We start from the raw sequence: 3,859 nt of genomic DNA on the forward strand, positions 1-3,859 counted from the left end.
TGTTTCACTTATATGTTTTACTAACACTCTTACCAGTTGGTCTTTCTAGGTTCAAGCTACTCAAAGTGTGATCTGTGGGCCAGTAGGCTTGATCTCTGGAAGGTTATTGGAAATGCAGAATATTAGGTCCCTACCTGTAGACCTACAGAGTCAGAATCTGCATTTTAATATGATTCCAAGGTAAAGTAGATTCACCTCAAGTTTGAGAAACACTGCTCTAGAAGAACTAAAACAAATATTGCAATAAAAAAAAGAGAAAGAAGAACCACCTAGATTTTTAGGACTAAAGCATCTTTAAAGATCTTAGTGTCCAACCTTGTTATATTTTTTAAAATATCTTTTATTGATTTTTAGAAAGAAAAGAAGGGAAAGAGAGAGAGAATGAGACAGAGAGAAAAACATTGATTTGTTGTTCCACTTATTTATGTATTCATTGGATGATTCTTGTATATGCCTAACCAGGGATCAAACCTGCTACCTTGGTTTATTGGGACAACACTGTAATTTGCCAGGGTAAGACTTTATTTTTATTTTTTGCAGTTTGTGCTAATTGGGAATTTTTTTTTCCTCCCACCAAATTTTGGAAAAGGTAGCGTAGTTCAAGTATAACACTGGAAGAAAAGAAAAAAACTTCTAGTTATTTGAGTTGTTGGCTCCAATGAAGCTAAGTCAATAGTGACTTTCTGGTGTACATGCAAAGTGCTGTACAATGACAGAGAAATAAAAGAGATTGGGTGTATTTCAACCAATACTAGTGATGTGAAACACAAAAATGTAAAATCAACATGACCAAGCACTTCAATACCTTGTTCTCTCTCCAAAATTGAAATAAAAATACAAACATGTGTAGCAGCTGTTTCAAAAATAGAAAGAACCCATTGATTCTGTTCAGGAAGATCATAGCCCATTGTGGTAGCATTCTTTTATTTTTATTTATTTATTTTACAGAATTCTTCCTACAACACAGCATCTCTACATTTCTACTCTGGGCTAGCTGGGTGTTTAGTTCCTTGTCAATTAGGCACCTATAGGACAAAACACTCTTATTTTTAAGGTTGAGAGTTTATAGGTGTCACTCCTTCACTTCATCAGTACAAAATCCCTGCAAGGGCTTTGTTGAATCAAAGGGTTCTTCTGGGACTGCTGGGCCTTCAGGGACAACCAGGGAAAGTGTAGAGGGGGAAAAGCAACATGGGTCTGCCTCTTATACAACAAAGCCAGGGGGGAGCATGAACACAGTCTTCCACTAGCACAAGTTTTACGGTAGAATTTCCCATATTTTGGGAAAATGCAAGGTTCAGCACATCTGGAGTGCACTGGATAAGCCTTACCCTGAGAAAACCACCTTCATGATTATGGTATCTCTCCTGCCAGGTAGATACTGTGGTACCATTCTTTTTTGCTATGTTTGTTTTGTTTCTGTTCTGCTTGTTTATTTATTTATTTATTTATTTATTTATTTATTTTTATTGATGGTTTTGAGAGAGAGAGAGATCTATTGGTTGATTCTTGTATGTACCCTGACCAGGGATTGAACCCACAACCTTGGTGTATGGGGATAGTGCTCTAACCAACTGAGCTACCCAGCCGGGGCTTATTTTGCTTTTTAAATTCAATTGTTGATAGTTAGGTATTCTATTGTCATTTTATTGTTCATATTTTTTTAATCTTTTTTTTTCCTTCCATGTAAAGAAGACCCTTTAACATGTCATATAACACTGGTTTGTTGGTGATTAACTCCTTTGGCTTTTTCTTGTCTAGGAAGCTCTTTATATGTCCTTTGATTCTAAATGAGAGCTTTGCTGGATAGAATGATCTTGGTTGTAGGTCCTTTCTTTTCATCACCTTGTATATTTCTTGCCAATCTCTTCTAGCTTACATAGTTTCTGTTGACAGTTTTATGGGAACTTTCTTGTAGGTAACTAATTGTTTCTCTTTTGCTGCTTTTGAGATTCTGTCTTTGTTTTTAACCTTTTGCATTATAATTATGCTGTGTCTTGGTGTGGACCTCTTTGGGTTTATCTTGTTTTAGACTCTGTGCTTCTTAGACTTCTATGTTTATTTCCTTCACCAGGTTAAGGGAGTTTTCTGTCATTATTTTTTCAAATAGGTTTTCAATTTCTTGCCCTTTCTTTTCCTTCTAGCACCTCCATGATGTGAATGTTGGAATGCTTAAAGTTGTCCCAGGTGTTTTTATTTATTTATTTATTTATTTTTAATTTAATGAGAGAAGGGGAGGCAAAGACAGACTCCTGAATGTGCCCAGACCAAGATCCACCTGGAAATCCTACTAGGGGGCAATGCTCTGCCCATCTGGGACCCTTGCTCTGTTGAAACCAGAGCCAGTTTTAAGCACCTGAGGCGAAGGCCATGGAGCCATCATCAGCCCCCAGTGTCAACTCGCTTCAATTGAGCCATGGCTGCAGGAGAGGAGGAGAAGTGAGAGAGAAACAAGCAAGAGAAAGAGGGGTGGAAAAACAGATGGGCTCGTCTTCTGTGTGCCCTGACCAGGAATTGAACCCAGGACTTCCACACACCAGGCTGACGCTCTACCACTGAGCCAATTGGCCAGGGCCCCCAGTTGATTTTTAAATTTTTTTATTTTTGATGTTATTCTGATTCAGTGTTTCTTCCTTTTTTATATTCCAAATAACTGATTTGATTCTTCACTTGATCTACTCTACTGTTGATTCCCTATAAATTATTCTTCACTTCAGTTAGTGTATTCTCCACTCTGATTGGTTTTCTTTTTATGATTTCTATCTCCCTTTTTATGATTATTATTTCTTGTTGAATTTCTAAGTTCCTTGAGCATCCTTACAACCAGTGTTTTGAACTCTGCATCTAGTAGACTGCTTGTCTCCATTTTGTTTAGTTCTTTTTCTAGAGTTTTGTTCTATACTTTCATTTGGGACATGTTTCTTTGTCTCCGTACTTTGGCAGCTTCCCTGTGTTTGTGTTGTAGGTTTCCTGTAGGGTCCAGTGGCACAGCCTCCCTAGTCACTCAAGCTGGGTGCTCCAGGTGCATCCTTGGGTGGGCTGTATGCACTGTTCTGTTGTAGTTGAGCCTTGATTGGTGTTGGAATCTCTGAGAGAGATTGACCCCCCAGGCTGATCAGCTTTGAGGACTGGCTGCAACTACAGCAGGGGAGCTGCTATGCAGGAGTTGATCCTATAAAGCAGAATTTCCTTCACTGGGGCTTTGGTGCTCCCCATGTATGCCCTTTGAATGTGTTATTCATAGAGGTGGTAAGATTGAAATCTGAAATGACCTGAAGTTGTCCACCAGGTGCACTGGCTCTGGAATCTTCCAGGAGGTGCAAGGTCAACCACTGTCTGTACCCTATCTGGGACCACCAGCATGAGCTACAGAGTGATCTTCAAATGGCTTAGAGGTACCCAGAAAAGGCCTGGGGCCAGTTAGCAAGAGATATGGTGTATGCAGAGGCCAGATACTGCTTGTTTGAGAGATTTTAGGAAAGTCCAAAGCATGAGTCAAGAGAGGCCAGTTGTATAGAAGAGCCGCTGGAAGTAGCTTGGGTGTGCCTACAGGTTGGGTGGGGCAGGATCTCAGGGAACTCCCTGGGCCAGGAGAAAGTGTGAACAAGATTAATGGAAACTCAGATACTGCACCTGACTGCTGGTTCTGTTGGCAGTGCTTGGAGGGGCAGTCTTAGAAATGGACTAATGGCCTCTGCCAGCACTCTTGTCTGGCAGAAAGCTGCCCCCCAACTCTTGCCCTGGTGCCCCATAATCTAGTTTCTCCCTTTATGTTCCTGGTTCCTTTAAAGCTGCTGCTTAGAACTCAGAGAGGGTGAGTTTGAGAAAGTCTGTGCATGGACCCTTTAAGAGGAGCTTT

At 40.3% G+C, this 3,859-nt stretch overlaps 1 non-coding gene across 1 annotated transcript; it reads right to left on the bottom strand.

The window, feature by feature from the left end:
* Nucleotides 1-1,218: 1,218 nt before the first annotated feature.
* LOC136321413 (U1 spliceosomal RNA) lies at nucleotides 1,219-1,382 on the bottom strand. The gene has a single exon (XR_010728665.1). It is a non-coding gene; the product is annotated as a U1 spliceosomal RNA (small nuclear RNA).
* Nucleotides 1,383-3,859: the final 2,477 nt, after the last annotated feature.

The sequence above is a fragment of the Saccopteryx bilineata genome, chromosome 1 (genome assembly GCF_036850765.1).
Source record: "Saccopteryx bilineata isolate mSacBil1 chromosome 1, mSacBil1_pri_phased_curated, whole genome shotgun sequence".
In the NCBI taxonomy this organism is placed as follows: Eukaryota; Metazoa; Chordata; class Mammalia; order Chiroptera; family Emballonuridae; genus Saccopteryx; species Saccopteryx bilineata.